The sequence below is a fragment of the Mustela lutreola genome, chromosome 3, assembly GCF_030435805.1.
Source record: "Mustela lutreola isolate mMusLut2 chromosome 3, mMusLut2.pri, whole genome shotgun sequence".
NCBI classification, from domain to species: Eukaryota; Metazoa; Chordata; class Mammalia; order Carnivora; family Mustelidae; genus Mustela; species Mustela lutreola.
This window is the reverse complement of record NC_081292.1, coordinates 75,097,787-75,123,602: the sequence shown is the minus strand read 5'-3', so window position 1 is coordinate 75,123,602 and position 25,816 is coordinate 75,097,787. Positions and strand designations below refer to the sequence as shown.

The 25,816-nt window shown below is 44.4% G+C and overlaps 1 protein-coding gene across 12 annotated transcripts in view; it reads left to right on the top strand.

The window, feature by feature from the left end:
• The window catches only part of FAM110B (family with sequence similarity 110 member B), a 191,659-nt gene that overhangs the window by 80,432 nt on the left and 85,411 nt on the right, over positions 1-25,816 (top strand). For all 12 annotated transcript variants that reach the window (XR_009351766.1, XR_009351765.1, XR_009351764.1 and 9 more), the window contains one exon: positions 4,460-4,548. The gene's annotated coding sequence lies outside the window, so the exon portion shown is untranslated. The remainder of the gene's footprint in view (positions 1-4,459; positions 4,549-25,816) is intronic.

Below are 25,816 nucleotides of genomic sequence, written 5' to 3'. Positions count from 1 at the left end.
TCACTTTGCCTCAGGTTTGACAGCATTCAAAAATTCCTGGGTTGTTTTCCAAATCAAATCATAAGTGATCCTAAATTCCATCATAAAGATGCTCTATTTTGGAGGAAAAATAGCTACGTGGCCCAGGCTGGGCTGAAGGAAGCCCAAACAAACGCAGTGGGACTCCTTGTTTCTCAGGGTACCTTCGCCGTAGAGTGGTTTTACACCAGGAGAGCCCCTTGGTATCCCTTAGTCTTTAAACTTAAAAATCGGTGTCCTTACCATATCAGGCTGTGGAGACCACAGAAACTTGTGTATTGACTCACCAGTCACACGGCTGGCTAGCTGCCACCATGCGTCTCTCTATCAGTGGAGAGCCCTGCTGAGAGCTGAAGGCTGTCAGGAATTCTTTCCCTGCTCCCGAAAAGCCAAACATTGCCATTTCACTATTTTGTTAAAATAACTGCTTTGACTTATGGCTCTCTTCTGGCTGAAGGGGTTCCATACATTCTTTGGCAGAGGAAAACTTGAGCTTACTTAACTGGGCTTCTCTCCCTCACCCCACCCCCACCCCAACTACACGTTCCCCTCCCTAGGCTATCCCGAGGTGTAATAAATTGTCGAATGTCCTGTTTCTCTCAGATGACAGTGTGAAGAAAAAAAAATAAAGGCTATTATGAAAGGTGGTCATTGATGGTGACGGGGCATCATGTGTGATGACAAAGTTTGATAGTTGTTCAGGGTAACGCGGGGTCTCTAGGGACGAGAGGCAGGATGCAGCGGTTCCATGTTAAGTCACCACATGTGACAGGTTGTATGTGAGAAGGGCCGCTTACTTCCTGTCTGGACTCCCCTGACACGAGCCACGCCTGCTTCAGACCTGAGAAGGGTGCTTTGCAGTGGCCGAGATCACAGTTGGCTCCAGTGCTCCTTGCTCTCCTTCCCACACCCCGACCCCACGCTCCCCTTTCAGCCCCCGGTTCGTCCAGACATGGAAAACAGCCTGCTCCTGACAGTCCGGCTTGGACACTCGTTGGGGGAAGAATAATCGGATGCATTTCCATGACTCTCTTTCTCCCTCTCCTTCTCTTCATCTCCTGAAATACTTCCTAAATTACCTTGGTCTTACAGAATTTCCAAGAAGTAGGCTGCCTTAAGAGTAAATGATTGCTGTCCTCCTCCGTAAACATCATAAGCCTCCTTTCGTGAGCTCAGCTCCATTAGGCTGTGTGTCCTAGGAAGCTGTGGGAAATAGTTCTAAGTGACAGACTCTCATGGGCTGAATCTTAAAAGACTGTGTGTCTAGAAGGAACTCCTTAAAAATGTGATGTAAATGTAAATGTGCGTGGATATTGTGTCATGTTACCTAGGATATCCCAAAGGGCCTTTTAACATAACACTAAAAGGGCATTTCTCAGATAGCATTAAATGAAACGTTATTTAGCTTTTGGCAAAGTTAACAGAATCTGTACTTTTATCCTCAGATGAATTACAGCTCTTTTTTTTAAGGGAAATTTTTATGTATTTCTGAGATAAAACTGTAAAAATAAATTTCTTAGACACTTGAAAATTTTGTTCTTTCCCCTCCTTGTAATTCTGTGGCTCTTTCCTGAAGAGAGAATGACATTCCTGACCAATCAAACATAGGTCCGTTAGCACGAACTAGAACAGAAAATGGATAATCTTCTGAATTAAAACACGAAGTGATACTTTCTTTTTCTTGTAGAGGCTCGTAATCACAGCAGGAAAAATGGAAATCAGTTTAAAAGCAAAGTCATTTCGTATATATAATGTGCCACAAAGCAGCTGGGCTGAGCACAGTCTGGAAGGAATTGTAGGAAAGAAGGAGCAGTGTGCACTGCGGGCTCTTGGATGTAAGGGTTGCAGTGTAACACCTGTGGGTGGCTTTCTGGCTTGATACCCGGGCATCTGTGATACCAAAGGAATTGAGGGACATCTGTCATTAGCCATTGATTACCATCTCAGGACTGACCCTCCAAAATCTGCCTGGGTTGGAAAACTCTTTGAAGAGACATCAGGCCTCTCCTCTAAGTGTATTTCTTTTTCTTTTTTTTTTCTTCTTGTTATTTCATTCTGTAGTTATGTTCACTTAACATGTGCTCGGATCTGTGCTAAGTGAGAGAAAGATAGACACATGGCCCTCTGTCTGTAAGAAGTGGTCCTGTGGAAGACGAGAGAAAGTAGAATGAATAATAATACATAACATATGGTGTACAAGGAAAACCGAGGCATTGGCTTGACGATACCAAGGAGGGGTGACCAGTTCTTTAAAAAGGGTGAGGAGAGAAGGCTTTAGGAAAAGAGATAGTAGCACCCAGCCCCCAAACCAGAACTCTCCAACTGCCACTCAACCCACACAATATCCACTACTCCTAATACCTAGCAAGGGTTGGTGTGGGCCGCAGATCTGTTCCATATCTCACACTGACTTTCAGTTTTATTATGTGGTCTGTAATTAATGTAATAAATATAAACTCATTTTTTTTTCCTCCTGCTAACACACCTTTTCAGAATACACAGTGGTCTGTTGCATGGAAGTATTTTTGTTTTAATAGATTTACATAGCTTGGGATTTAAAAAAGATTCTTTAATGTCACCAGTAATTTAAATATATTCAGTAGTTTCAAAGTTCATCTTAAAGGAGTCACCAAATACTTTCCTTACTGTTGGACTCCCCAATCATTTAGTGATTATTTTTGCAAATGTTGGCATAGCCAGGAATGATCATTTGCCATTGGATGCCTATTGATGCTTTTATTTAAGTCATTCATTTTGTAGATGCTCATTAGAGACAAGCTTGCAGAATTGGGGTTTGGAGTATAACACTGGTATTGAACCTTACTATGAGTAAGGCCTTCTTCTTTCTGTATACATTTAATTGAATTTAGTCATATTTTAAATCTTGCTAAATTTGGTGGAAAGTCCACTTCAAGGATCGTGTGTTTGTGTGTTAGATCTTGCCACCAGTGAAGCGTCTCTCTAAAACACGTTCTCCATTTCCAGTGTTCAGAGCCTGGCATCACAGAACCCTCCGAAATCTGCTGTGTTTTGCCCTAGTCAGGCTTCCCTACCGCTTTTTTCTTAAGTGGGAATATAGCCTTTACTTCTCTCCATCTTCGCCCCCTCTCACTGTGTGGGAGGTATACTCCTTCTGAGCCCACAGCCCAAGCTAGCAGCCCGCTGACCCGCTGGCCTCTGGGAGACAGCTCCCTTCAGTTTTTCTTCTGCCTGGAAATGTTTTCTTTCCAGTCTCCTCCTTTCTGGCCCTCCTTTTTTTTTTTAAGATTTTATTTATTTATTTGACAGACAGAGATCACAAGTAGTCAGAGAGGCAGGCAGAGAGAGAGAGGAGGAAGCAGGCTCCCCACTGAGCAGAGAGCCAGATGTGGGGCTTGATTCCAGGACCCTGAGATCATGACCTGAGCCAAAGGCAGAAGCTTTAACCCACTGAGCCACCCAGGCGCCCCGTGGCCCTCCTTCTAAGTAGACGTTCTCCGGAGTTCTGTGCTTCATCAGCTTCCCTGTCACATGCCCTCCACTGGCCAGTCCCTCCACTGCCACAGACTTAGCCAGCACTCCCGTGTCCCCATGTGTCCCCTACTCCCATCCTGCCAGCCTCCTGAGCTCTTTGTGCCTCGTGGGCCTCCCTGCCCCCTCTGCCTGGAACGTGCATCTCCCAGTAGAGCTGTGGCTTGGTCCCTCCCCACCTTCAGATGTCTCCAACCGCTGTGGCGGCAGGAGCGTTCTGAGATAGCCCTTGTTGTATGTAGCCTTCCCTGTGCGGAACATAAACTCTGAGGCCAGAGATTCCTCCCTTAACCCCCAGAGCCTAGAACAGAACCGGTCTGTAGGAAGTGCTTCTGTCAGTACTTAAGAATGAATGAATGAATGAATGCATTTATGCATGCGTAAATGACTGCTGCCATGGGAGTGTGACAGTGCAGGGGAAGGGTGCCCCTGCGGCTGTGAGGAGTTCTACCCCAGCTAAGTGGTCTGTGGCAAGTGCCTCACCTGACTGGGCCTGTTTCCTCTTCTGAAATGGGGCTTGCACAGCAGGTGGGCGCCAAGGCCCTTGGAAGAGCTAACACCTTATCTCACCGTGAGATAGACTTGGGCTCGGATGTGCAGAGCAGCCATTCCGGAAATGAGATGACGTCCTGTAAGCCTTTATTTATGTGACTTCTCTCAACCTGATATTTATATTCTTCTGTGTAAGTGCTGTCTCTGGTCAGACGGCTCCTTAAAAAAAAAAAAAAAAAAAAAATTGAAGTGAGCAAAACCCTTAGCTTCTACATGAAACATATAAGAACCAGCACATTTTGGTGTACTTACATGTTTATCTATTTTTTTATTTATTCACCATTTTTAAAAAGAATTTTCTACTGTTATGTATACTTCGCAGCCTGCCTCTTTTTGTCAAGTAAAAAACCAATCACCATTTTTTTTCCTGCGTTTTCAGATATTCCATGCCGCGGAGACTAGCTGGATGTAGAACAGACTCCCTGTGACACCTGCCTCCCGTCCATAAAATACTCATCCCTCTCTCAAGTAAGTACGTCGCTTTATTTCGACCCATTCTGAGCAGAAGGTATCGATTCTCTCTGAAAACCTGTGCCATTATTACATTAAGACAAAGAGGCTGAGAGGCTGAGCTTTCAGATATTTTGCTGTCTGGCAAAAAAAAAGTCCCTGTCTTCGAGGTCTCTGCTAGGACTAAAATAACAGTCAGCATGATTTACGTGTGCTTTTGCAAGGGCTTCCATGATAGGTCTTTTACATATTTGCTTTAATAATTATGGTTTTTTCAAAGGCCATGTCATATTTACCAATCATACTGATCAGATATTTGGATTTGAAGACAATATTAAAAAGTGAACATCTTTGCACTTTAATGAGAAGTACACTGTCTGTGGTTGGGGAATTAAATGATTTTTTCTGACCTGTCAAATGGTATAGGGCCAGCAACGAGCGCCCTGGGAGTTTGGGGAGCGAGCGTTTTGCAGGATGGCCCCCCAAAGGAGGTCATGTCAAGAGGGAAGTACCTAAATGCCAGCCAAGGGACAGACTGAGAGTAGGGGGCACGTGTTGCCAGAGAGCCAAGCAGCCCTGGAAATGTGCCTGCTCCGTGGAAGGTGTTGCTGGGGACTTTGCCCCACATCCGTAACACCCCAGGATTCCTTCCTGTCTCCAGAGCTGATGGAGAACAGAGACATCCTAGAACCAGACCCATCTCATGAAGGAGCCAAGGAAGTGGATGAACAGTGGTCAAGGTCCAGATGGTTCCTCCTTTTTCCAGAGAGATTGGGAGTTCAGTATCACCAAATGAGGACATTGGGGATGTTTAGAAGTTGAAGATGGCTCTCCAAGTAACTGATGTCTACAGTGACCACGAATTGGTAAAGAGCAGCTCTCATGAGGATACGGTCTTAACCTGAGCACCATATTCCCGAGCGACCACATGCTTTGATTTGATTAATAGCCTTCCTCGAGCCTCTTTTCCAGCATCTCTATGTAATGGGCCATTGCCTATAGAGTATGTAATGCGCTATATAATTTATTATAACTGCGTAATGCGTGACCTTGTTGGACTGATGTTACCACTCTCCAGGAACTTCAGAATCCAATTTAGATTGACAGGTAAGAACCAGCCTAGACCAGGTAGATTTCCTGCAGTCCATGGACAGAGGGGCATTACAGAATAAGCCAGCAGGTGACCCTCAGTGATATACCCTGAAATCCTTCACTCATCACCTTTAAGACCTTGTCTTCTGATCCCAGATTTCCAAAGTTCTGAATTGAAAGCCCTGGGCTCCTGTTGGCTGGAGGGAGCTCCTCATCTCCCATCCCCAGGTCTGAGATTGCAGAGCTGCCCATGAGCACAGGCAGATTTAATGGAGAATGCCTCCAGCATTCTGTGTGCTTCACTCCGCCTCATTCTAGGAGCCCACCGATCCCCATCTGCCCACAAGTGAGGAGTTTTCTGTGACATGTGCTATATAAAAGCAGAAGAATTCCCCCAGCAAATGGGCCTGTTGGTCTCCCTTATGATTTCCAGCACCCCTACTCCCACACACAGCCATGTGTGATGGTCACACTCACCAAAGTTCACCCAGCTGGCTCCTGCTGGCAGGTGAATTGGCCACCCTGAAGGGCAAAAAAGGGCAGAGGGGTTGGGGTGACATGAGTATAACCTTAGCTTCACTGTTCACCAGCCTGCGAATGGACTTTACTTTCTGAGCCTCAGTTTCCCACATACCAACTGAGAATACCGGCAAGCTAGTAGAGATGTGCAGAAGGCTACGGGCATAGCTACAGAGTGCCCGGTACGGTGTAGGCACAGGAGAGATAGAGGACCCTTCTTCCTCCCTCCCAGACAAATTCTGGAGAAAACAGTCGGTTACCTTCACAGGCATAACCGTCTGGAGTTTGTCAATATTTGTCGATATTCTTATTTAGCTAGGTCCTGCCCTGGGGAGATTAGAAAGGACTCAGCCAGGTGACTCAGTAGTGCAATGTCACCTGGACTGGAGACACTAATTCTTGGCTTTGTATCTCATTCGCAAATAAAGTCAGGTCACTGTGTGCAAGTTGATTTCAGTTGTGTGTTGGTTTTCCTAGAAATAAGATGGAAGCATTTCTTTAAAAAGCTATGTAAAGATTGCTGTGAAAAGCATAGTTTTTTTTTTTAATTTTTAAATTTTTATTAACATATAATGTATTATTAGCCCCAGGGGTACAGGTCTGTGAATCTCCAGATTTACACACTTCACAGCACTCACCAGAGCACATACCCTCCCCCTACCCACCACCTCCAGCAACTCTCAGTTTGTTTTGTGAGATTAAGAGTCTCTTCCGGTTTGTCTCCTTCCCAATCCCATCTTGTTTCATTTATTCAAAAGCATAGTTTTTGTCTTACTATCCAAATGTTTTCAACTGTTTTTGGCGATTTTTGCATTTAAAGTTCATTAAGCTTTCTTCTTTTCTGAGCTCTTACCTTAGATAGATAAGCAGCCTTAAGAAGGCATATGTACTAATCTTGTCATTAATGTTTTTCACTACTTCTCAATACCTACATTTAAGATTACTTTGTTTTTAGAGTACAGGGTGTGTCTTTTAAAACCAGGGTTCCTTGTTTAAGGAAATTGAGAAAAGAAAGGCATAAGATGGATTTGTAATGCTCCTTTGGTTAAATTTTTGAGTTTTTTTAACCTGGAATATGAAACCTCCTATATGTTGTATATGAGTCATTTTTTTAAGATTTTGTTTATTTGAGAGAGAGAGAGAGAGCATACAAGCAGGGGTGGGGAGCAGCAGGCAGAGGGAGAGGGAGAAGCAGACTCCCCACAGAGCAGGGGGCCCAGACTCTGGGATCATGACCTGAGCCAAACGCAGATGCTTAACCCAGTGAGTCATTTTTTAATAAGGATATACAAACACTGATTTCTGTGCATTATCCATGTGATTGCAATTTCAGGGAATAAGTTACAATGTTCGCCTTTGTTTTTAGTTTCTTATTATCTGAGTCAAACTTAAGTCCTGATAAAGTCAGTTTCTCCTGGAAAGTTTCCTTTTTTAAAACTTCTCTGGGACAGCTCTTTTTATTCTTTTATTATGTAAGTGCTAGGTACTTAAGAAATTGCTGGGAGCAGAAACAACCTTTATACGTATGCCCTTTTCTGCGGGTTAAATGGTCCTGACCAAAAAATATGAGCTAGTTTTCCCCATACAGTTTTTTTTTCCATTTCTGCGTTTCCCAAAGCTGGTCGTCCATAACGAAAGATTTGTACCTTGTCCGTGACTCATCTACCTTTCAGGCCCAGCATCTCTGACTTTTGCCTTTTCCCAGATCAGCTCTTTGCCAAGCAAATATGACTCAGAGCTCAGGTTCCACGGGTACAGTCAGGTGTGGCTCCTCAGAAGCCGGCTCAGCTGACCTTGAGCAAGGTCTCCCCAGGAGCCAGCGAAGCCCAACCACTGTAATGAGAGCCACCTCGCAGCCCAATGGAGCCAGGTTTCCACCTCGCTCACTGCTTTTTAAAAAAGAAGAGGAAGAAGAGGGGCATTCTCTGGCAAAAATAGCTGGGATTTTTACTTGTTTTATTCTCCTTCTTCACAAAAATCATCCAGGCTTCTTTAAAGATAGACGTAAGGATATTCTCCTCTCTAAAACAAAATACTCCTCTCCTCAGAAAGTATCATTCTATTTTTGAAGATTTAATGCCTGTTTATCGTGAAGTTCAAGAGGCCATTATGGATTGCAATTTAAAGTGTTAAATTGCCAATTAAGTTATTTGCATATTTAAAAATGCTGTTTTCTCATCAAAGAAATTCTGTAAGTTACTGTGTGTGTATCTAGTTTTTCACTGTTAATTATTAATGGCTCTTACAGAATAGATCAGTTCATTGTTAGTGTAGTCACCGCTTTTCTACAAAGAGCGGTGGAAGAGTTAAGTCTGTGGAAAGCTTGCCTTAGGAGCTCTGTGCTACAGGCATCATATGCCTAATCTGTAGTCCGCACGCTTGCCCTGCAGAGAAGGCATTAGAATTTTCATTGTGTGGGTGAGGATACAAGAATTGAAGAGTTCAATCTGATAACAAAAGGCAACCATGTGACAAGATGCACTGGGTATAAAACCCAAGTTTAGGGGCACCTGGGTGGCTCAGTGGGTTAAGCCTCTGCCTTCAGCTCAGGTCATGATCTCAGGGTCCTGGGATCGAGCCCCGCATCGGGCTCTCTGCTCAGCAGGGAGCCTGCTTCCTCCTCTCTGTCTCTGCCTGCCTCTCTGCATACTTGTGATCTCTGTCAAATAAATAAATAAATAAATAAATCTTTAAAAAAAAAACGAACAACAAAAAAAAAAAAACCAGCCCAAGTCTACCCCCAGGTCTTTCAGCCCTTTGATTTCTTTATTGTGATGGGGTCATGAATGGAATGAGAAGGATAATTGAGGGTGACTGGACAATGGGAAAGTCACAAGAAAACATGGATGTCTGGTGGACTATCAGAGCAATTCCTTGGAAACCATGGGCTGTATTCAATTAATTAGAGAAGAGATGAGGCCCCAAAAGTCAAATAATGAGAGAAAAGAACCGTAAGAGCACACCCATTAGAGAGAAAAAGATACCTTCAGAGTGATTGCAGCTGTGATGGGTGAAAAGCTACACTATCAAGATCTTACTTTTTCTTCTCCAATTTGTTGAGTGTCTGCTCCATCATTAGGTATAAATTGAGAAAGCGTTTGTGCATCCTGACTACTCAGAGAAGTTTAGAGAGGTGGAGGCCCATCAGGACTGACTAGTGAATACTGGAGTATCATCTCCATATTGGTCTTTCTCCTCCATAGCCTGGTGCTGTGGTCTGAATGTGTCCCCCACCCCATTCATATGTTGAAATCCTAATGCCATTGTGATGATGTTAGTTCATGGGGCCTTTGGGAGGTACTTAGGTCATTAGGGGGGAGCCCAAGTGATGGGATAGTACCTTGGTTAGAGAAGCTCCAGAGAGATCCCTTGCCCTTTCTGCCATGTAAGGACACCATAAGAAGCCTGCAACCTAGAAGAGGGCCTTTACCAGAACCAGTCATGTTGGCACCTTGATCTTGGACTTCCAGCCTCCAGAACTGTGAGAAAGAAACGTTTATTATCTATAAACCACCCAGTCTGTGGTTTTTTGGTATAGCAACCCTAACAGACTGAGACACCTGAGATGAAGTTGGTCCCTGCACGTGGCCTTTGGGTAGTTCTTGCACATACCTACTCTTTAGCTTCACAAAGCCCTGGTCTGGTATTACCTTGTAATTTACCTCTTGCTCTTACTTGAGTCTCATGGGTCTCTCTAAAGGGCACATTTAAAGCAGAGCTCAGCCCAGCATCATCCTCAGACAGAGAGATCCAGTTTTTGCCATGACGGTCAATGGGAGGAACTTCCTCTGGAAGGAAGCCCCGCTGAGGGACCGCTGGCTCTTACCATGCACACCCAGGCAGGCCTCAAGCCCTGCTCGCTTTTCCTCAGGGCTTGTACGTTGGCGTCAGCATCTCTTCAACACCAGAGAGCTCGGGGCTGACTTAGCCTTATTACAGCAGTCAGCCTGTCTCTGGTCTCTGCTCTCAGTCCATTTAGCAAGCAGAAAATTCTTTTAGAAACACTCTGTTCATCTTGTTACCTCCTTGCTCCCAAACTGTGTTTTCTTCCAGTTACCTATCGATCAGATTTCAAGTCCAGAGCCCTTCAGTTGAAGCCACCTCTCAGCTGACCTCCCCACTCTCAGCCAGAGTCCGCCTCCTTCACCCTTCTCGTGTTCCTGACACACCTGGCTCATCTGAGTGTGTGCTCTGCTTCTTGCCCCGCCCTCCCTACCAGTTGCTCATTCTCAAAGTCCATGAGTTCCTTTGAGGCCCATTTCAAAAGTTAACTTTTCCTTTATTTAAAAAAACAAAAACAAAAACAAAAAACAAAACAACTTTTTTGAGCCAAATCCAAGAATCTCTACCATTCATTGATTTATTCAACAAATTCATTCAAGCCATTTCTTCACAATTTAGTATATATCCATGTACCTTTATAGGTAGTCTTACAATTATCCTTTGCTTTAAGCATTTATATGATTCTCAAATTATATGATAAGTTTATTTAAAAATTGCATCTTACTGTAAAGGACACAAACTCCCAGCGGTGATGTGGGAGCATCCCTCTGGTGCCTTCCCCCAGGGAGCATGGGTTGGACTGAAATCTTAAAAAAGACTTGCAGATGTTCTGCAGTTGTCCGAACAGTTCTAGGGACTGATTAACTTCCTGAAGAAGCGCGAATTTCTTTACCAGCACGGCAAACCCTTTGTGAAAGTAACGATTTCATTCAACAGCCCAGATTGGAAAGCTATTGCCATTTCTTAAGGTCTCCAGAGTCGAGTGATCTAAGTAGACTTTAAGAAAACACAGTCGAGAGAAAAACACAGCATATCCTCTGGAAGGACCCCTGGAAGGAAAACAGACCCACCGACAGCAAAAAGCACGAGTAGAAACTTGATCGAAGTACCACCCGTATAGGAGGCCCAGTTCAGGTTTCCTCTGCTGTGTAAAGACCTCACTTTCTCCTAAATCTTCATTTGTTCAAAATTGGCATTGCCCGTACTCCTAGTCCCTTATGATGGTGAGTGCGTATCCTGGGCTCTCTGCAGTCCCTGAGTCCATAGGACGTACTTACCATTGCCTGGTTTCTGTCACAGTTAAGTTCCCTCTACCTTTTACTAGCACGTTATACGCAACTGGGGGGTAGGAATAACATGTGTACTCTGTGTCTTTAGAATCTAGCAAGCTATAGAGGATTTGTAGACTTTATAGAGTCTTTATTTATATTTTATTTGTAGAGTAGTTTGTAGACTATAACAGGACTGAAGGGCTTTCTCTACACCTAAAGAGGAAAGTCATAGTAGGTTTCTCATCTGCCTTTTTACAAACTCTGATGGCAGCCTTTGCAAGTACAAGACACAGCAGCACCAGGTGTCAACAGGACTGGTGGTATCGTTTCTCTGAAAGAAAAAGACACCGTCTACTCGTGGAAAAAGGAAGGGGGGAAAATGTCGCTCTCGCCAGCAAGAACGACCAGGAGACCTCAGCAAAGCAAGCTTTATTTCTGCGTAGCTGTTGGGATCTCTCTCCCCCGCCCGTGCATGTCTATATATACCAAGGTTGCACAACCAATCACTCGCAGCCACATAGATACAAAATCCTAAGTTCCGCCTACTGGCTCGCATCCAGCCACCATCTTAATGGCGTGTTTACTTTCGGGCACCGAAAAAGTCGTGCAGCGCCCGGGGCCCTCCCGCAGGCCCAGCCGGAGCAGCTCCGCACCGTCGTCACCCGGTGGCGGCGACAGCTTGAGGCAGCGGCGGCCGAGGCAACGAGCGGGCACGGCGGAGCCCAGAAGCATCCCCGCGCATACGCTACAAGCCGCTCGGGCACCAACATCTCCCCCTTTTCTTTTATATTAGGCATGCAAGGCAGGAGATCGTGCCTGTCTTAGGTTGTCAGCTGCCATGAACATGCTTACCCGTCATCGGATAATTCCCCCTGGTTGGAGAACTCCTGGCTTAGGTTGCTATGTGCATGCAGCCAATCTTACCCGTCATTGACTACCGATCTAGTGCTGCCAGCCAGATTTGGGGAAATGTACCAGCTTCCAGTGCCATGCAAGCTTGTACTAGCGCCAACTGTTGCCTACATTGTTGTTTACGTAATGATGCAAAACGGCGGAACATAAGGATTTACAACAGATACCCAATCCCGTAATGGAGCTATGTCAATCTTATCTTAACTCTTTCGACAGATTAGCAGCAATAGAAAGGTCATTATAGGCTACGGAGGTTATGCAAAGTCCAGAAAGTGATTGGATGCATCCGGTCGTCAATAGTTTCTGGAGAATGTCCACTTGTTACAGATGTGGTGAGAGCTACAGCCGCTGCAGTTGCTGCAGCTGCGGAGGCTGCTACAGCCGCAATAATGGCTGCAGTGATCCCAAAGTCTCTTTTATGTCTTGAGAGCAATACAGGCGAATTGTTAGGATTTACAGAAACGGGCATGGGAATGAAAGTAGGTATACAGGAGGGAGGATGGCGGACTCATTCGTCAGTGGCATGGGGAATGGCCAGGCTTTCACTATTGCCCATTGGTGCATCTGTTGAAGGGATGCTGGTGTCGCCAGGATCGCTATCAGGCCGAGCATCAGGACGGGGCGGGCCATGTTGATCGATTCTTCTAATCAGTCGCTCCAGGACCCAGATAGGCACTTGGGCATCCTGTGGAAAAAGACAAACAGAACCTCGGTGCCATCTTAGGACCGGGTCAGGGCCTCTCCATTGGCCCATGAGTATATCCTTCCACTTTGCCTGGGCTAGAGTGCATTCGGTAACCGCCGCATGCCTGTCTGCTGCAGATGTACCATTATGGTCCAAGGACAAAAAATTTAAAATGTAAAGGGTGAGAGATGTAAGATCACGGGGTGACTTGTAGTCATCCCCTATTCCCCCTTTTCTTATTTTTTGTAAGCATCGTTTGAAGGTGCCATTGACGCTTTCAATTATTCCTTGACCTTGTGGATTGTAAGGTATATCTGTAGCATGGACTATACCAAATTGACTTGGGAATTGATGGATAGATTTTGATGTATATGCAGGTCCATTATCTGTCTTTATTTGTTTTGGGATACCCCAATCTGCGAAGCATCGTAGGCAGTGTGTGATGACTTGTTTTGAATTCTCCCCCGTGAGGGGAGTAGCCATTATGATACCCGAATAAGTGTCCACTGATATATGTACATACTTTTGTTGCCCGAATTCAGGTACATGTGTGACATCCATTTGCCATAGGTGATTAGCTTGAAGGCCTTTGGGATTTACCCCTAAGGAAGGCTGAGGGAGTAATGTGGCACAATTCCCACAGGTCCTTACTATATCTCTTGCCTGTTCTTTGGTGATATGGAATCTATATCTTAAGGTATTAGAATTCACATGCCATTTGCTATGGAACAGCTTTGCCTGTTCTAAGTTAGGGCAAATAAGTTGGAAACGACTATTGTGGTTTGCTAGAGCATTGCCCTCGGATAATGGTCCTGGTAGGCTCATATGGGCTCTGATGTGATCTATAAAAAATGGTGCAGTGCACAGTTGCACAACATTTTGTAGTTGCCTTAAGATCCATGGAATAGGTGACTTGGAGAGGATGGCTGTTTCAATATTTTTTGTTGCATTTACCACGTATTGACTATCAGAAATAATATTTAGGGGAGTGTCTGAAAATCTTTGGAGCACTAGGAGCACTACTAGTAGCTCTACTTGTTGAGCCTACCTGGCAGGAACTATGACTGGGTTCACGATTCCATTTATGATATAAGCTCCTGTGCCCTCTTTACTTCCATCTGTAAAGACAGTAGAGGCTTCTTTTAGTGGTGTCGATCTACTAATTTTTGGTAGTATGAATTCAATACCCTTTGTGAATTCTATAAGTGGGTGTGAAGGATAATGATTATCAAATTCTATTGAGTAAGAGGTGGTCAGTATCGCCCAATCATCTAGGATAGCACATAGTAGGCGAATCTGTTCCTTAGTATACAGCACAATGCAATTGTCAGGTATGATTCCAAGAGTAGAAATACAAACAGTGATTAATTTGTTAGCTAGCATGGCTACTGCAACTGGATATGGTGTGATTATCCGAGGAAGAGTGTTTGGGAGGTACAGCCATTGTAAGGACCCACCTTGCCATAGCACTCCAGTAGGTGAAGAAGGGGATGGAATCACTATGGCTTGGACTATCTGGTTAGGATCACATCTATCTGCTGAAGTCAAGGCAAGCCTGTCCTCCACAATTTTCAAAGCCTGTTTCGCCTCCAGATTAAGGCTCCTAGGAGAGTCTAGACAGGCATCACCCTTCAGAATATCAAACTATGGTTGTAATTCTCCTGCAGTTATTTTCAGGTAGGGTCGGATCCAATTTATGTCCCCCAATAGCTTTTGGAAATCATTGAGTGTTTGTAATTTGTCAGTTCTAATGGAGGCTTTAGAAGGTTTTACCATGGTATTGTATAGTTTCATGCCTAAATAGTCTTTGATGTTGGAAGCCTATATCTTTTCGGGGGCTATAATTAACCCCCATGAATTTAGCTCCTTTTGTAACATTACTAAGGCTTCCGAAACTGTAGTAGAGTCAGATCCACACAACAATATGTCATCCATGTAATGGTAACACATTAAATCAGGGTAAGTCTCTCTAATAGGCTGTATGGCTTTAGAAACATATAATTGACACATAGTGGGGCTATTAGCCATGCCCTGAGGGAGGACAGTCCACTCATATCTTTGGTTAGGCTCTGCATGATTAATAGAAGGTAGGGTAAAGGCAAATTTAATTGTATCCTCAGGATGCAGAGGGATAGAGAAAAAGCAATCTTTTATGTCAACCACTATTGATGGCCAGTTTCTCGGTAAGGCGGTTATCAGGGGTAATCCCAGCTGTATTGGTCCCATGTTCTGCATTTCCCTATTAATTTCTCTAAGATCATGTAAAAGTCTCCATTTACCAGATTTCTTTTTAATAACAAAGATAGGTGTATTCCAAGGTGAGGTAGAAGGTTTCATATGGCCCGCCTCTAACTGTTCCTGTACGAGGGCTTTAGCAGCTGATAGTTTTTCGTTAGTAAGGGGCCACTGAGGTACCCAGCAGGGCGTATCTGTCTTCCACGTTATTTTCATTGCCTCAGTGGCCCTTACCGAAAACCCAGGCCTTGCCCCTTATATTCTGAGGTGAAAGGGATGGTGTCTATTTTACCTTGCTCCTGTTTCCCTAACCCTTTTCCTGGTATGTATCCCATTTTTTGCATCATAGCTATTGATCGGGGGCTGTATATAGTTTCAGTTGTCAGGCGGACGCTCATCTGTTCCAAAAATTCTCGTCCCCAGAGGGAAATAGGAATATTGCAGACATAGGGCTGAAAAGTTCCCCTATGGCCTTCGTCATCCTCCCACTCAAGGGTAGCTGCGCTTTGATCAGGACTTTGAGCGATTCCTAAACCCCTGAGTGTTTGTTTTGCTTGTGTTAGGGGCCATCTCGGAGGCCACTCTTGTTGGCTGTTGATGCTCTTATCAGCGCCCGTATCCAGTAACCCTAAAAATTTCCTTCCTTGCACTTTGAGGGTAATTATGGGCCTATCAGTCATATCCAGGGTCAGGCATGTTAGGTCAACTCCCGTAGACCCCAAACCTCTCGTACCTTTTTCTTTTCCTTTACTGGGAAAGGCTAGGGAGTATGAGAAGTTGAGCTATCTGATCTCCTGGGCTAATTGCAGTAACTCCCCTTGGTGAAGACACCAGTATCTTGATCTCTCCCTCATAATCTGAATCTAGTACCCCAGGGTGGACTATCAGACCTTTGAGATAAGTGGAGCTTCGGCCAAGTAATAAACCTACAGTACCATGAGGGGGGCCCCCTCTTAGATCGGAGGCCAATGCTTGAATGCCCATCTCCGGAGTTAGGACCATTCGGGCGGCTGCTCTGATATCGAGCCTTGCTGATCCAGAGGTTGCGCGCCTTTCTCCGAGGGAGGATACCATGTCCTGGGCATTTGCGTTAGCGCCCCATAAATTTGTGTTGGGCCCTGGGGCGCAGGGCCCTGCTTCCCGTTTTTTGAGTAATTGGGTTGAATCCAGTTATTTGGCGGCAGGGGATTTCCTTGAATATCTCTCTGGGACCTACATTCATTAGCCCAATGATTCCCTTTACGGCAACGAGGGCACAACCCAGGTGCGCGCTTGACTGGTCTAGGAGGTCCTTTACCCTTTGGACAATCCCTCTTAAGATGACCATCCCTTCCACAAAGGAAACAAGCCTTGGAAGAACTCCTGGTTCCTCCATTGAAACTTCTTATCCCTTGGGCTACTGCTGCTGCCACAACTTGGCCCTGAACAACTGTATCAGTGATGTCTCGACACACTTTGATATATGTAATCAGGTCCTTAGACTTCCAAGGGCGGATAGCCTCTTTACACCATTTATTTGCTTGTTCATAGGCTAATTGTTTAACAAGGGGCATTGCTTGGTCCACATCCCCAAATATGCACCTTGCTACTTGGATCTACAAAGTCAGCATAGGGTTCATTAGGCCCCTGCAACACCTTGGAAAGTTGTCCCTGCAAATCGCCAGAACCCTGTATGGTCTTCCAAGCCCTAGTGGCTGCAGCTGCTATCTGTACATACACCCCTGGGGGGTACCCAATCTGATTGTTTTGTCCCACAAATTGACCTCCTCCCATGAGCATGTCAATATTCCAGTGGGGATTCCCTGACACGGCGTTACGCTGGGCAGTTTCTGAGCTACACTCTTGCCAAGCAGTTTTCCATATCAAGTATTGTCCACCAGACAGAGTTGCTTTTGCCATGTTAGTCCAATCGTCTGGGGTAAGGTTCATGCTACTGACTGCTTCCAAAAGTGAAAGTGTATAAGCAGCCTGTGGCCCATAAGTAGTGACTGCTTCCTTAAACTGTTTAATTAAAGTTTGAAGTCTAGTGGTTGATGAAACCTCTATTTATTTTGATCTTCTAACACTGGGTATGCAAGAGGGGAGGGTTTAGTAAAGTTCATAATGTCCCTCCATCCTGCATTTCTACATTCTGGACAACCGCATGCCCCTCGGGAGCATGAAGTGTTATATGGTGGCGGCCATTCTGCAGGTGGTGCTATAGGCCTACATTCAGGGGTAGGAATTCTTGACCTTCTGACAGAGGGCGCTAGGGAGTCATATTTTTTCCCGGCTTCTTTGTATGTCTTTCCCTTTAAAGGTTCGTTAGGGACTTCCTCTTTTAATTTTAAGTGTGTCATGGCTTCCCCAAGCTCATCTTCAGAGGAGCTCTCCTCTGAATTTTCTCCCCCTCTGCTAGATCCTGCCTTAGAGGCTTCTCTGACCTGCTCCTCGATAACATTTTTAACCGTTTTATGGTTAGAGTCTAGCGTAGTGCCGTTAGCCTTAAGCACCTCCGTCAGCAATCCTCCCATCTTAGTAAACTTTGATCCCATCTTGGTAAACTTTGATCCCATTATCTCTTGTCCTATGCCTAGGAACCCTTTTACTTCTCGTCCTATACTTAGGAACTTTCTCACTTCTCGTCCTATACTTAGGAACTTTCTCACTTCTCGTCCTATACTTAGGAACTTTCTTATCTGAAATTTTGTGCACACTTACCGGATCGTTGCGTTCACTGAGAACTCCTCGGTGTAGGTTTCGGGTTTCCCGGGTTTCGGCACCACTTGTCGCTCTCGCCAGCAAGAACGACCAGGAGACCTCAGCGAAGCAAGCTTTATTTCTGCGTAGCTGTTGGGATCTCTCTCCCCCGCCCGTGCATGTCTATATATACCAAGGTTGCACAACCAATCACTCGCAGCCACATAGATACAAAATCCTAAGTTCCGCCTACTGGCTCGCATCCAGCCGCCATCTTAATGGCGTGTTTACTTTCGGGCACCGAAAAAGTCGTGCGGCGCCTGGGGCCCCCCCGTGGGCCCAGCTGGAGCAGCTCCGCACCGTCGTCACCCGGCGGCGGCGAGGGCTTGAGGCAGCGGCAGCCGATGCAAGGAGCGGGCTCAGCGGAGCCCAGAAGCATCCCCGCGCATGCGCTACAAGCCGCTCGGGCACCGACAGGACAAAAAGGAAAATTTAAGTTATTTGTGGTGGGTTATCGTTGAACATTTTGGTATAGAATTAGAAGAGCTTGAACTCCAACTTTAAACTAGTCCAAGTGGGGAGTAATCAAGGCATAAATAGCTTTATCGAAAAGCTCTTTAAATCTGGATTCCTCAAATGCATTTCAATCTGATTCTGTTCACAAAATTTAGTTGAGATACAAGTCTGTTCTTTAGGGAAAATTCAGCGTTCCCTAGGGACTCACGGATTCAACATTCAGAAACTCAGTTGTTTGTATTTGGCTCCAAGTTCAGTAATTGCCTTAATTTGCAACTTGAGGGAGGTCCCACCTCAAAAGGCGCACATCAGCACTGATGAAAAATAAGGAATGAGCACAGCTATGCCCACTGTTCACACTCACCCCAGCTTCGTGTTCTGTGTGTTAATCCATTCATTTCTTCCATTAAAAAAATACATGTATGTAGGCAGAACAGAAGCTCTGGTTCCATGCAAGAAGAGTATGGTTAATTCATGGGTAGGTCAGATCCATGACATATGAAAGATTCCAGTACTACATCTTTGGTCTCTTCTCATAGATCATAGCAATCTATGAATGCCAACTAAGAGTCTATTCCCTATGTCCTCTGAAGCTTCCAGGTGTATTTCTGGGAGGTGTGCTTGGGAGCAAGACCTCCACAGCTGACATTCTTCTCATAGAGTGACATTTTTCTCAAGGAGAGAGTGCAACGTATCGATGGGATACACTCCCCACTGAAGAGACAAACACGCAGCTTTCAAGCATCATTTTAATGGCAGTTGGCCTTCAATAGTGTCAGTTTCAGGTTTTAAGTGGTTTGATAAGAGTCTCATGCTTGCCTTCCATCCAGTTGGCAGTGGTCTTGGAATCTCATTTTAATACGACTTTTCACAGAAAAGCTTAACACCTTTCATACCCTGCTGCTCTCCATCTCCCAGGTAGAAAGGGGGCTGCCGAACTGTTGTCTTCACCTGTTAATGTGGATTACATGCCAAAGAGCTTCCACTGAGATGCCAATGGAGTTTTTATATGTCATTGCGGGAATCATGGTAAATATCCCCACCCAGTAGTGTGCAATCCTAAGCGTAGCACAAGGTGCAAGCTCCCATCCTGCATTCCCCAGACCCCCTTCTGCACTCCGTCTTGCAGGGGTTGTCAGCGTGGTCATCCCTGGCCAGACAGAGTCAGGATCGATATGTGACTGTCTCTCCAGTCCCACTGCCTTTTCGTGCTTCTGCCTTAGGCTCTGTCTCCCTGCTCCAAACCTGAAAGCAGACAGCAAAAATAAGGGGCTAAGGCAGGGCTTCACTTCCTTTTACCCTCCAAGAGTTTCATTTGTGGTTCATTTCATGCTGTACTTTTAAGAAAGAAAAAAAAAAAAAAGACCCACTTTTTTTTTTTTTTCTTTCATACCATTTAATCATCCAGGAGATCTTAGAAAGCTGATATCCTTATAGATTTAAGATTTTGACCACTGGCTTGTTTCAAACCAGAAAGATGCAGGCGTTTGCTGAACTGGGCCTAAGAAGGTTTTACTTGATAAGTTTTTAGAGAACATAAATAAATGATCTCAGAATATACCTGGTATGTTTATGCATAAGGCCTTTGAAGACCATGTTCATCTTCTCCCCCACCGATGTGTATTTCTTCACTTTGAATCTGCCCCGGGACTTGGTCCCTGTTATGTAACATGCTGCATTCTGCTTTCATGTAGCTGATTATTCCTTCCTGCAGTCCTTGAAACTGCCTGGCTGCAGATGAGACATTGCCCACCACCCTGTTGTTCATCAGCTGTGTACTGTGCTCACATCTTCATAACTGACGCTCCAGCCGTTCTGAGCTAGTCTCCAAGAGTGCCAGACCAAAACAAATGGCCTCATTTGGAGCCTTTGGAAGCATCTCTCCAATTCTTAACATACTTTGGTCACTAAGCACTCCATTAAGATATGCTAAAGTGCATTTAGGAAGAGTTCTATGAATATGTTACTTTAAGTCCTTCTTTAAGAAACAGAAGGTTAAGGGGCACCTGGGTGGCTCAGTCGGTTAAACATCTGTCTTCAGCTTAGGTCATGATCCCAGGGTCCTGGGACAGCCCCGCATAGGGCTTCCTGCTCAGTGAGAGACTGCTTCTCCCTCTGCCTCTGCTGCCCTACCCTGCTTGTACACTCTCTCTCTCTCTCCATCTTTGTCAAACAAATAAAATCTTAAAAAAAAAAAAAAGTGAAGAAATTCCTTGAAGACATTTTATGCCATATCTGCACCACTTAGGGGTTTTTCATTATCCTTTATTTGTTATGACATCATGCATTAATCTATATTTCAAACCGCTTATGATTATTAGACTTCTGTATCCATTGATCTCATATTTTTAAGACTACTGGAACCTGGTTTTGAAGTGCTATCTGAGACATTCTTCTATTTTAAAGTAAGAAGTAGCCACCTCATTTGGCACTTAATGTCATACATAAGTAAGACCACTGTGCACTATCTCAGGATATTTTGTAGTGAATGTTACCTCTGTTTTAAATGTGTGCCTTATTGCTGTGATGTGTAAAAATACTTCACAAACTGCCTTCTTTGATCTCTGGTCTCCACACTGGTCGGTAATGGCTGGCGATATTCATACTGGTATGTTTCCCGGTGAAGACAGTGCAGTGTTTTTTGAGGTTTTGGGGAGGGGGCTTTCAAGATTTTATTGATTTATTTGACAGGGAGGGAAAGAGAGCATAAGCAAGGGGAACAGGAGAGGGAGAAGCAGGCTCTCCACTGAGCAGGGAGCCCAATGCAGGACTCGATCCCAGGTCCCTGGGATTGTGACCTGAACCGAAGGCAGACGCTTAACTGACTGAGCCACCCCGGCACTTTGAAGATGCTGCAGTGTTGATGGACCAGAAACTCCATAGCATACATAATAACTTACATGTTGTGGCACAAGCAGAAGGTGGTGAAGCTGTGTTTGATTTAGGATTTCCTGGGCTCTTTGCAGGGGCCTGTCAGGGTGGGAAAGCATTTATGTGCATCAATCACCTCCCTTAATTTTCATAACAGGTCATTGTTGGCAGAGAGCAGGTAATCAGGGACGAGTTACAAGCCCATGTTTGTCTGCCTGCAGGTGCAGCCTTCTAATCCACCTTACCGAAGGGTGTCAGTCATAGTTTATGCGCCAGATGTTCCTCAGACTTCAGAGCTAAAATGTTTCCTTCCTATTTAGAAACCATATTCTTTGGGCAGATGAGGTTTACGAAAGGATTCTCTGAACCAGAAAACTTGCAGTAGATGCCAACAAGAGTTCCACTTCAGGCTGTTTACTCAATAGCGGCGTCAGGGATACCCGTGTTCTCCATTTCTGTCCTCATCAAGGGTGGGGGGGGGGGAGTGGCTGGGGACTTGGATGGGTCAACTGGCCGTCTGGGACTCAAGTCACTGGACTTTGCTGCCAGCTCTCTGACTTGAAGCTGGAAATTTGCTCCCTGCCCCAACAGACCTACAGATTGTATAAATTCATCAGCCTTGGGGTGGGGGGTGGGGCACTGTCACCTAAGGCAACAGAAGCACAGGAGAAAAGTAGCATCTCAGAATAGCATGACTCCTCTCTGGGAAAGCCAGCATATATACCTCTCTGTCTCCCTCTATATCACAACTCTGAAAAAAGACCTCTGCCAAGGGGACCTCATTTGCTCATCAGTTGAATGAATGAATTACATTTCATCACTGGTTTTCAGTATAGGTCCCTGGATTACAGAGGTTTCCAGGCTGATGCGGCATCGAGATTGGAGGCTCTGCTTCTGCCCAAACCACTGTGTGTCCATGTGTTTTATACATGGATGTTCCACATAACCTTTACTTTAGAGACCATTTCTGTCGCTAAAAAAAAAAAAATGCTCTGAAGACTAATGAATGTCAAGATTCTTATTACATCCTAAGCTCTACCCTTCAGGGCCCAGTACCAACTTAAAAATCAATGAAATTAATGTCAACATGGGTAAGTTGTCAATGGGAAAATACGAGTTGGCTTACCAAATTAATTTGCAGCTTTCCAAAGATGTTTCTGTTGGGTAAGGCCAAAAGAGCTCCCCAGAAGTAAGACTCCCTATTAGCTAGCTAGCTCAACACCAGATACCCACTTAAAGCCCTACTCCTACCTTCTGTAAAGTTTTGCTCTTCTCCTTGCCTGCTTAGGTCTACCTGCATACTTCGAAGGGCACAGGTGATTTAAAGTGTGAGGTTGCTCCCTGCTCACCACCATTTGCTGACTCTGATCACTTACACCACCATTTGCTGACTCCCATCACTTGAAGTTTAGGCCCCTTCACTTCAGATACAAGATTCCCCATGATAGTCTGTTTACCTCTTCTTCTCTGTCTGTGCCCCTGCCCCCATGAAAACTTCCGTGTAGGATTATGAAAGGATACCCAGCCTCTATAATACCAGGTTCTCAACACCCTTGATCTTGGGTTTAGACTGTTCCTGGCCTGGCACTCAGTTTGAGGAGTCTGCTTATGTGCATTCCTTCCAGAATGGCTTCATTACCCTAGACTCCCGTGATTTACCCCTACATGCTACCCTCAGGTGGTCTCATGGCCTCTTCTACACTTTTCCTTCTGCACTGAGATCCATCCTTTCAATTCCATTGGTTTCTCCTTTCCTCTCTAATCTGATCTCCTGGGCACCTGGGTGGCTCAGTCCGTTAAGCATCTGCCTTCAGCTCAGGTCATGATCCCCGGGGTCCTAGGATGGAGTCCCCCATCGGGCTCCCTGCTCAGTGGGGAGCCTGCTTCTCCCTTTCCATCTGCTACTCCCCCGGCTTGGGCTTTCTCAGTGTCTTTGTCAAATAAATAAACAAATAAAATCCTTAAAAAAAATTCTGATCTTCTCAATGACAAAACATAGATACCAGTCATTTTTATATCCCTAGTGGTATCCCTCATGGTTAGAATAGCACCTGGCTCATGGGAGGGGCCCAGTAAATGTTTGCTAAGGTGAAGTTAGATGAAAAAATAAATTTTATTACAGTATGTATTTTAAGCAATGCACAGAGTATCAAAAATTTACTTATTTTGTACTTGTGATAGTATGCAAGGATTATAAATAATTTTGTAATTTTAAAGGATAATCACATCCTTCGGTTTTTCCATTAAATCTCATTTTACTATGTGCATACATATATTCGGTGAGCTTGTACACAACGGTGAATTTCCCCATTTAACCAGTCACTCCATAGCTGTCTTCACTGTTTTACCGACTTGATGAATTCCCAGTTCCATCATGGCCCAAATGTTTTTAAGTCACATATCTAGTTTAGAACTCCTATAATAAAATGACATTTCGGGATGGAATTCTCCATATTTTGTAGTTAAATTTTGAATTCAATGAAACGTTTCATTTTCTTTCCATAATCCCTTGTGTGTGTCCTCTTCCTGCCTGGAGGAGATCCGAGGAGAGGGATTGTATATGCTGCTTTGATAGGATGCCGTGAACACTTAGTTTAATAAACCACATTATATTTTCCCCATTTTCCAAACTTCGGGAAGGTTTCTGATCATCACTTGATTGGATGCACTAGAATTTGTGTGAAAGTTCCAAGAACACTGAGCACTGCTTTCAAGTTACACCTTCTGCTTGGCCCATCCCAATCCTGAGTGTGGGGCTGGGCGGGGTGACAAGAGTTACAACCACCTTCCAAGGGGAAGTGATATTTTATCTGAAAACCATCAAGGACAGATTTTTCTGCTTTTCATGCTCCTTTTTTGATCAGAGGGTTTACAAGATGAAACCCATGCACCTCAGCTTGCTGCCTTGTAAATTTGATCCCTTGTAAATCTGCGACATTTTTCCTTGTTACAACAGTTTTATATTCCTATGTACATAAATACTGCCTTTTGACAGGATCAGAGCGCGCGCCATGAATATTCCTTTAGCGGTGGTGAAAACTCTGCAATAAAGCGTCGAAGTTTTAGGATGACAATCAAACGGTCCAACAAAGGGCAGGAAGAAGCTAAAATAAAACCTTCACAGATGAGTGGTTTATTTCACATCAACTCTGTAGTCTTAATACTGTCTATCATTTGCTGCCTTTGTGTATCACCCATGTGAATCGGTGAACTTTAGTGTACGGGGCTCATAAAGCATTTTGTCCCTTGAAGGTCATCCGTGGCTAAGCTATAATCTCTGCTGTTCTGAGAACATTCCAGATCTCTGTCAACCACATCATTTTCACCGGGGATCTGTTTCAATGTTTACTGCTTCTATTTTGACTGCTGCTTCCCTCAGTGTAGTGCTTAAAACGTGGTGCTTTAAATTCACAGTAATTCAGTTTCATGAATTGATCTATTTGTGGGTGCCTTAGTTTTATGAGTTTTGCTTTCCACAAAAAATAATAATAATAATAATAGAATCTGAGCCCAAAGCCATCACCTTCTACTGCCCAAAATACATTTCTTTCCCTGGTCATTTTTATTTATTTATTTTTTCCTGATTAGCATGGTTTTACCTTGCGGTTATTCTGTTTGGTATGATAAATGGATTATGAGCAAAATAAAGACGAAAATAATTATGACAGTTTGAAAACACATTCACCGGCTTGGAGGAAACCATAAATACCTAACATTGTAATGATTTGATACAGAGAATTTGAGAAATAGATATAATATTTGTGCACTGATAAGTTTTATGTCTAAGCTAGTTATTTGTGGTAAAAGTTCGCGTAGTCCTTATTTATTTTTAGATCAGGTAATCATATTTTCAAAGAAAGCATTTCATAGAAGTAACATGGCACCAAACTAGTTTTTACTTTAAAAAACATATTTTTGCCATGATGGCATCTTCTAGAAAATTTTATAACCTATACTTCTGAAGTATGATCTTTGTACTTCTCCCCAAATGCATCCTACATTAGCAAGATTCAGGAGCAGATCTTCAATGAATTAGTTTTATTCAAAATAAAGCCTAAGGTGTCTGTATACTCTTTTGGAAAGTTCCTTTGAGAAGCTCAGTGTTTTCATCTCATCATTTATTTATTTATTTTTTTAAGATTTTATTTATTTATTTGACAGAGATCACAAGTAGACAGAGAGAGAGGGAGAGGAGGAAGCAGGCTCCCTGCTGAGCATAGAGCCCGATGCGGGGCTCAATCCCAGGACCCTGGGATCATGACCCGAGCTGAAGGCAGAGGCTTTAACCCACTGAGCCACCCAGGCGCCCCTTCATCTCATCATTTATAAGGGTTGCTCTGGGGTTTTCCCCGCGAGGCCTCGTGAAGGACACTGCCTCATTTTTAATAGTAACAATACTAATCCACAGTAATAATATATAGCAGAGGACATTTCTGCGATGCTTGTGCACTTTGCCCACTTTTAAGTATTTCCCTGGAGTTTTCTCACTTCATCCTCCCAACATCCCCTTGGTACAGATGAGGAAACTAAATCACACAAGTTCCATCCTTGTCGGACTGCTTTCTGCTTGGGGTCAGCTGTGCCTTACAGGTGTGTCCTGGCTATGCCTTGCAGGTATGGTCCAGCTGTGCCTAACAGGTGTGGCCCAGCTGTGCCTTGCAGATATGGTCCGGCTGTGCCTTGCAGATGTGGTCCAGGTGTGGCCCAAGTGTGGCCTTGTCTT